The sequence below is a fragment of the Gorilla gorilla genome, chromosome 12 (assembly GCF_029281585.2).
Source record: "Gorilla gorilla gorilla isolate KB3781 chromosome 12, NHGRI_mGorGor1-v2.1_pri, whole genome shotgun sequence".
Taxonomy (NCBI): domain Eukaryota; kingdom Metazoa; phylum Chordata; class Mammalia; order Primates; family Hominidae; genus Gorilla; species Gorilla gorilla.
The window spans coordinates 94,831,159-94,840,487 of record NC_073236.2 but is presented as its reverse complement, the minus strand read 5'-3'; positions in this window follow the sequence as shown (position 1 = coordinate 94,840,487).

The window sequence follows — 9,329 nt, the reverse complement described above, 5'->3', positions numbered from 1 at the left end:
AGGCTTGGTGCAGTGGCTAATGCCTGTAATCCCGGCACTTTGGGAGGCCAAGGAGGGCAGATCACCTCCGGTCAAGAGTTTGAGAGCAGCCTGGCCAAAATGGTGAAACCCTATCTCTACTAAAAATACAAAAATTAGCTGGCCGTGGTGGTGCACACCTGTAATCCCAGCTACTTGGTAGGCTGAGACAGGAGAATTGCTTGAACCCAGGAGGCGGAGGTTGCAGTGAGCCGAGATTGCATCACTGTACTCCAGCATGGGCAACAAAGCAAGACTCTGTCTCAAAAAAAAAAAGCAGCCAGAGAGAAAAAAATATTATTTTCAAAGGAATGATAATTAGAGTAGTGACTGCCTTCCCAGCAGCAACAATGGAAGCCAGAAGATAATGGAAAAAATAGTATCTTCAATGTGCTGAAAGAAAACGCTTGGCAACCTGAAAGTCTATACTTAGAAAAAGTACATTTCAATGCATTTCCAGACGAACAAATTTTTATTTCAACAGACTCTCACTAAGGAAAATTAGAAAATCCTGAAAGATAAACTTCTACATCTCAAAAATTGTGGGACACAGCCAAGGCAGTTCTTAGGAGGAAAATTCTAACCTGAAATGATCATATTAGAAATGAGCTAAGCATCTGACTCAAGGAGGTGGGCAAAGCCAGGGATCTGACCTCAGCCTGAGTCTTTGCCACACTCTGAGATAATTATGTCTGAGAGTGAATTGCATCTAAGAGCACTTAGAGGGGTTGGAGCATAAGTAGCGATGAACTGATGGAAGCCCACACAGTAAGAGATGACACTGTATTTTCATGTTCCCAAAGATTTTGGTTCTGGGAATTGGAGTGGCAAGGATGGACATAAGGAGAACCTGAACTTGAAAAATGGGGGCAGAAGTAGAACCCTCTTGCTCTTCCCTCAGGGTGAGGGGCTCTTATATTCTTCTTGTGTCCTGGCCTCTCTGAGCCCAGGTATCCTGCTCTGCAGGAGCCAGCAGAGGCCCATGAGAGTGGAGGCAGAATGATTCAGAACACTCACTAAATGCAGAGTACAAATATAAATGAGGCACAGTCCTTAAAGGGTGAGATTCCCTTTTTGAGGTAAGGATTGCACGTAAGGAAACTAAACATCTCTTCACTACACTCACGAAAACATCTGTCTCTGGTCCTTTCTAAAGAAGGATGTGACTTTACTGCCTGCCTTTGGAGGGAATCCACAAGTGGGTGGGAATCATCTTGACGTGATTCACAGCGTCTGGTGGCCAGAGTTGATGGAGGCTATTTGTTTAACACCCATTCCCTGGGCACCTAAGTCTTGTGTCTGACACTGATTGGCTATGTGATCTTGAAACAAATTGCAACACTTCCCTGGGACTCCCAGTCTCAATCTGGCTGATGTTGTAACTGTAATTGAGCTGGAAATGTGCTTTGCTGGGAAGGTTTATGAAATACAGGATGCTGGCCAGGCTCCGTGGCTCATGCCTGTAATCTTAGCACTTTGGTAGGCCAAGGCAGGCACATTGCCTGAGTTCAGGAGTTCGAGACCAGCCTGAGCAACATGCAAAACCCTGTCCGTACTAAAAATTCAAAAAAAGTAGCTGGACGTGGTGGTGTGCACCTGTAGTCCCTGCTACTTGGGAGGCTGAGACATGAGAATCAATTGAACCCGGGAGGTGGCAGAGGTTGCAGTGAGCCGAGATCACACCACTGCACTCCAGCCTGGGCAACAAAGAGAGACTCTATCTCAAAAGAAAACCAAAAGACAGAAAACAAAAAACAAACAAAAACCAAGATGCTGTTTGTCACCAAAGCCTAGCCTCCTTTGGGAGCCTGGCAGAAAGCCCCAGCTCTCTCCTGGCATCCTGCAAACATTCCTTCCTGTCAGACCCAATGGTCTGATCCAACAATTTGAATAAGGAGTGAAGTTAGGAAAATGTAATTCTTTGTGCCCTGAAAGAATTCACATCCCTCTGAATCTCTCAGTTGCAGTTGTTTTGCTTATTTGTTTTGTTGTTGTTTATTTTTGTCCCCTTTCTCCATAAAAATAAAGCGTTTGGATCAGAGGAATAATTCTTAAATTCCACTTCATTTACAATCACCTGAGAGACATTCAAATGCGCTGTCGCCTGGGCCCATTCCAGGCTGGTGGAATCAGAATCTCTGGGTGAGGGGCCCTGGCTCTGGTATTTTTTATAAGCTCCCCAGTGGATTCTGATGCATGGCGAGGGCTCAAAGCCCCAGCCTGGGGGATGTCTGCAGTCCTTTCCAGTTCTCTGATTCTGTGACCCACCTATCTAGAAGGCTGCAGCCTGTAGCCCTTTGGGATGCAGCACAGATGAGTTGTGTGAGTCATACCGCATATGCCCTGAACACAATGCACTCACCTTGGTCAACATTCTGAGAGTCATTATCCCAGACACCCTCAATCTCTACAAAATTGCCCTCTGGTGCCCCTAGTCAGAGTCAGAATCCTGACTTATAAGGCCACTCTGGTGTTTTAAGGCACAGGAAAACCAAACCTAAACTAATAACTGAACAACTGCTATGTACCAGGCACATACTTCTATAATTGCTAATCCTTACAACCACCTTCCAAGACAGGTTATATTATTTTCATTCTACAAAGGAAACAAGGGGCTCAGGAGGGTTGAGCAACTTTAATAAAGCAGTAGCTGGTGAACTAAGGCTGAGATTCAATCTCAGGTTCTGGATCCAAACCCCACGTTCTTTCCATTATACCCACTTGGCCAAAGCTAGGGCCATGACTTGGGCCAGGAGAAGACAGCGTTACCTAAGGCAAAACCATTGGGTTCAACTGCGTCGCTGGCTATTAAAAGTCCGAAGCCCCACAGTCAGGTGTGAGCTGGGTCCCATGGCCTGCTCAGCTCCAGGCCTCCCTGTGTGGGGAGACAGTCCCCTTGTCTAATACACATCAGGCTGCCAGCCTCAGTTTGTATTTTTACAGTCCACTAATTAGGCCATTTTAACTAATTTGTTTGCATTTTGTATGAGCAAGTTGGGCTTTTGGATTGACTAATGTAATTGCAGCTGGTTTCTGCCAAATACAAATTACTCAGTCTAGTGTGGGCTAGGGAGAAAAGCAAATATTTAATAGACATCAATACCCTTGTAGCTTTTTAGTGGAGCCTTTTTTTCCCCTATGGAAAGTTGAAGTAATTTCTCCAGTATCTGATTGAACTTTCATGTTGGGGAATTACTTTTTAATCATTTTTTAAAAAAATAATGAGACAAATGCTTTAGTGACTCTGTTGGGTTTTATCTCTGATCCATTTGCCCCTAAGCTTGGGAAACTCACGGGACTTTTACGCGTCCAGCCTGGCTCCCCACAATCCCTTTCTGCGTGGGCTACTCCAGCAACTGCGCATCAGTCTGCATCACAAATTGTCACAGCCGAAACAGGCCTGAGAGATCATCTAGTTCAGTAGTTCTCCAAGTGTATTCCTGGGCCGGAAGCACTGGCCACACCTGGGAACTTGTTAGAAATGCATATTCTCAGGCCTACTGAATCAGAAGCTCTGGGGGTAGGGCCCAGCAAGCTGTGTTTTAACAAACCCTCCAGGTGGTTCTGATAGAGGCTGAACTTGAGAACCACTGATCTAGTTCAAGCATTTCATTTTACAAATGAGGAAACTGGGGCCTGGAAAGAGTCTATGCTTCTGGTCACAGCAGGGACTGTGCCTGTTTCACTCATTGTGCATCCCCCAACACACAGGGCCTGGCTTGTGGTAAGCACTCAGTAAATCTTTGCTGAATAAATGAATAAGGGAATGAATAAGCCAGAACTAGAAACAACATCTCTGAGTCCTAACTCACTCCACCAGAGCTTTCTCTTGCCCCAGGGAAGGATGGAGGCATGGGGGAAGAACTGCATCTTGGTTCTTGCTTTGTGAGAGGCTTGAAGCATTGTATCTGTGGCCTGTCCTGTAGGAGGATGGCAGCTCTACCCCCAAGGTCTTGCTCCCCAGCCATGGGCCAGTCTTGTTCACTGTCCCTGCACCAGTAGTTTGACCAAGCCCATGCCCCACTAGGAATTGTGTCTGTTGCTTTCATAGATCCTGTCACTGTCTGAGGCATAATCAGGCCCCCTGCCTAGGTCTTAGATTCCCTGACCAATAAGCTCAGCTCAGAGAGTGAATGGGGAGAATTAAAGTGAGATCCAGTTCATGAAAAAAGGGATTTCTAAGGCAAGGGTCCTAGGAAGGTGGGTCTTCAGGTTCAGTTACTGGGTCCTGTGAAGCCAAGGAGGAGGGGGTGGGGAGAGGGAGGGAGAGAGGGAGAGGAAGAGAGGAGAGAGAGACAGAGAGAGAGAGAGAGAGAAAGAGAGAGAGTCGGTCCTCAAAGTTTTTAGTTGCAGACATGTAGAGCCATGTTGCCTGGGTCTGGGTGATGTACCCCTGGCTGCCTTGGTCCCCCAGCCCTGGCCTGCTGACCCTCTCTGAAATGAGAAGAAGGGGAAGGCAAACAGGATTCAGGAGTTTTTAAACAAAAATGGAGATCTCCCAGGGCATGAGTGACAGGCTTCTGAGAAGGTTCCTGGGTCCCTGATCCTGTTACATTCTATGAACTAACTAAGCAACTGAAAGTATCAATCCACATGGATGCAACCACTCAAGGAGCTTATGTTCTTCGAACCTCAAGTTCAAATGGCTCTCATGCCATACAGCTACCCAAGTCCCTTATCTTTGATTGTCTACATGCCTATAGTCCCCACAGAAGAGCAGAGTGATCTTTCCAATGCTGATAGAAAACTCTTTGGATACTCAATGCCTTCATAGTTATTGCCACACTTCCCTGAGACCTATCCTTAGGAAAGAACTTGATAAACTCATTCACTTACAGGTGGTAGCAACCAGTAAGAGCTGCCATTTCCATCCCCATGGCAGATTTAAGCTGATGATTTCATACCTTAGTGCTAGCTATTAATTCCTAACTTGTGGTTGACTAACCCACAACTTCTTCTCTGGGCCCTGCATAATTTGTATTTTTTCATGCTCTTTGGGGCTCCCAGTAGAGGGATAAAGAGATTCCTAGTTGCAGACAGATTCTTAACTTTATGTGTTCTTGAGTTAAAGAGCTCTATTGTAAAGGGTAACTTTACTAACAGATAATTATTGGGCACCTACTGGGGCAAGGCGATGTTCTAGATGCTGATGGTGAAAAAAGACAGATGAGGTTCCTGCATCCATGGGTTTACATTCTAGGTCAAGGAAATGGAAAATAAACAAGTTAACAAATAAGTGAGGAACATAACTTCCAAAGGCAAGAAGTGCTGTGAAAACAATAAAGCGGGATGAAGTAGAGTGACTTTAGGAGCCAAGTTAGATGTGTTCCTCGGGGAAAGCCTCTCTAAGGAGGTGCCATTTGAGCTAACTGAACAGGAAGGAGCCAGCTCTGGAATGTGAGGGAAGAGCATTCCATCCGAGAGAAGGGCCTGGATAAAGGTCTGGAGTCGGGGGTGAACTTAGTGTGTTCAGAAACAGAGGCCTGTGTGGCTAGATGTGCATGTCCTTGAGAAGAACAATCTTAGGGGAGGGTTGGGGGCAGGTGGCAGACTGTGACAACATCCTTAGTTCTTTGGAATTGTTTTATGATGAAGAGAAGCAGGTAAATGGGCTGGAAACTGGAGGAGGTAATCAAGTTCAAGGGAGGAATCTGTTATGGTGATCTGGTTTGTGTGTCTGTGTGTGTGCTTTGTTTTTCGTTTTTTGTTTTTGAGACAGAGTTTTGCTCTTATTGCCCAGGCTGGAGTGCAAAGGCACGATCTCAGCTCACCACAATTACCGCCTCCCAGGTTCAAGTGATTCTTCTGCCTCAGCCTCCCGAGTAGCTGGGATTACAGGTATGCATCACCACACCCAGCTAATTTTGTATTTTTAGTTGAGATGGGTTTCACCATGTTGGTCAGGCTGGTCTCGAACTCCCGACCTCAGGTGATCCACCCGCCTCAGCCTCCCAAAGTGCTGGGATTACAGGCATGAGCCACCGCAGCTGGCCAGGTTTGTGTGTTTTTATGGAAGAGGGTTGGATGTTGATAGGGATGATCAACACACGTTCCTATGTGAGAACTCCCAACTCTGACCCTCCTACCCTCTGCAGAACGGCCAGGCAACCGACAAAGACCCCCACCTACTGCTCCTTCATCCCTGCATGCTGCCTACACCGGCAGACACTCAGAGAAGACTCTCAACCCCCTATTTGTGCTGACTGCACACCATCTTGAGCTGCAGTAGATATTGGGGTCACCTTGGAGCCCCAGTCCTTGCAGAGACTTTCCCAGCTGAATCTTATTATGTCTACATGTCCTTATCAACCTGGTCAATCCCAGGAGCTCAAGCCACCCAGTCCCTTTGCCAGATCTCACCCAACACAGCTATGTACATCCTAAGCTGGCTTAGGTTCTACCCATGTCTTCCAATCCTCCAAACCCTTCCACTAGGCACACTGGAAATCAGCACAGCTCCTATTGCTTCAGTAACTTTCCTGCATGCTTTTCTCCTCTTCTCACATAACTGAAGCCCATTCTCTCTGAGGACTTGCCACCCTGTCATGTGGAGGTTATTTTATCTCCCACATCTCCTAAACCAGTGGGTCTGGAGGTGAAATGGGGCTGTCTTGTTCCCATTACTACTTCCAGACCAATCTCCTCTCTCCTTCAGAGTCCTTAGCTACTGAGGACCTAGACCTGACTCACTTCCTCTCCACAATATAGACTGTCACAATCTGGGTGGCCTCCCAGTGTCTTAGCTCCCTTGACTCCCTCACTTATCTCAGCCTTCCTCTCCCACAGTCTTACCCCCAGACCCTGCCATTACCAGAAACTGCCCCACCTCTGGAATCTGGATGGCAGGCACCTCACTCTCTGAGCTCCTATCTTTCGAGCTCTCTTATTCTCCAAAAATGCTTTGTTCTCAGGGAGACCTCCAATCCATTCATTGACCCCACCACATTCTCCACTGTCCTTCACCTTCCTCTTTCGTTATTACCCTTTTCACCAGCTTAGATTCCCTGACTCACCTTTACAATGAGTCACCCCTTGCCCTCTTAAGTCCACTGCCCCTCTCTCCCTTTATTGTACTTGCCTGGCAAAACCCCAACAATGATTAAACCCAACCTCTGACTCACTCTATGCTTGCACCAGAGCCCACAAACATTGATGAAGAATATCACACCATGGTGCTGCTCACTGCGCGCAGGTTAAATTCATGACCACAGCACTGCCTAAGCACCCTAACAAAATGTCCTCATTTGCTCATTTCCCCACTCTCTACAATTTCCCCTTGGTCCTTAAACCTCCGTTAATCCCTGCCCAAACTTTTAGCTTGTTTCACACTTCATTAAGACAGAGCTAATAGAAACAATGGGTAGGAGGCCAGGCGCAGTGGCTCACGTCTGTAATCCCAGCACTTTGGGAGGCCGAGGCGGGTGTATCACCTGAGGTCAGGAGTTCGAGACCAGCCTGGCCAACATGGTGAAGCCCCATCTCTACTAAAAATACAAAAATTAGCTGGGTGTGGTGGCATATGCCTGAATCCCAGCTACTCGGGGGGCTGAGGCAGAAGAATCGCTTGAACCTGGGAAGCAGAGGTTGCAGTGAGCTGAGATGGTGTCATTGCACTCCAGCCTGGGTGACAGAGTGAGACTTAGTCTTAAAAAACAAAAACAAAAACAAAAACGGGTAGGAGGTAGAAATGCCATCCTTTTCCTGTCTGCATTTGTTCTTATTTTCTGCTTTGCTGCTTGTTACAGTGGATGAAGTGTCCTCACTCATGAAGACCCATTCCTTCACTTGTGTTCTGGAACCTGTTGCCTGCTTCCTCCCTGTGGCTTTTGTTTCTGCAGTCCTCGCCTCGCCCCTCTAGTGCTAGAATCATCAGTTTGTCATCTCTACTTGACCATTCAAACATCCTCTATAATCTAAAATAGGGATTAGCAAACTCTGTGAAAGGCCAGATAGTAAACATTTCAGGCTTGATGGACCACATGGTCTCTGTCGATTGGCCTTGTGGTTGTAGCAGGAAAGCAGCTACGTATAATGTGTATAAATGAATGGCCATGGCTCTGATCCAATAAGATTTTATTCACAAAACAGGTAGCATGAGAATGAATTTGTTCCATGAGCCAAAGTGTGCCTAATCAAGAATAGTATATAGACTCTTACTGGGTTAAACAACCATGTGCTCTGTCAATAAAATTATGATAGAGGCTAGGTGCGGTGGCTCACGCCTGTAATCCCAGCACTTTGGGAGGCCAAGGTGGCAGATTGCTTGAGCCCAGGACTTTGAGACCAACCTGGGCAACATAGTGAGACCATGCCTCCACAGACAATAAAAAAAATTAGCCAGTCATGATGGCATGTGCCTGTGGTCCCAGCTAGTCAGGAGACTGAGGTGGGAGGATCACTTGAGCCCCGGAGGTCAAGACTTCAGTGAGCCAGATAGCTGGCAGGGAGAGAGGTGAGAATGTACAGGGTCCAGGGTGATTTTTGAAGGTAATGGTTATGTTTTTATTTTCATGGATGTTTTGTGCATGTCCATAAGTTATTTTGGATATAAACGGCAAAATATAGGAGATAGCCACATCCTATTTTTATTATTGGCAATTCAATTGGCTGTTTAATTTTTTCCATTATTTCTTTTAGAAAACACTTGAGTAGTTCTTTCCAAAATTGGTGGAGATTCTGCTATCTCTCACGTGATGATCACGACACCTGGATTAGTAGTTGGACTCCAGATGAGATCTATGACTGTTGGGTTCCCTGGGATGGGGTTGGTTTTGTGTGTGTGGGTTGTGGGGGGAGGTGTGTGTGTGTGTGTGTGTGTGTTGTGGGGGGAGGTGTGTGTGTGTGTGTCGTGGGGGGAGGTGTGTGTGTGTGTGTGTGAGACAGAGAGAGAATGTGTGTACCTATGCAGGAGGTGCTCTGGAAGGGTCTCACCTAACAAAACAGCCTTCACTTTTAGCCCGCAATTACAGTCTGCATGCAATGGTTATTGCAAGGTTGCCTTTAAAGACATCCTCATACACTCTAGATAGCTCTCTTCTACTTAGCCATTTCAGAGCACAGATTAGGAAAAGCTTTGCTGAAGTCCCTTTGGTTGGATATGTTCTCTGCTTGGGGAAACCATGGCCACTATGAATAGAACCCTGTTTGCTGCCTGTTGTCACTCTCCAATAGTATCTCCAGGGCTAAGACACTATTGTAGAGAGTTGACATGTCTTCTCTTCTTCTGTGATGTCTCGACCTGCTGAGAGCAATTGGTGCAGGTATCCCAGGGCCTGAGTTAGACCAGGATCCATCTCATCTCTGGGTAGTTA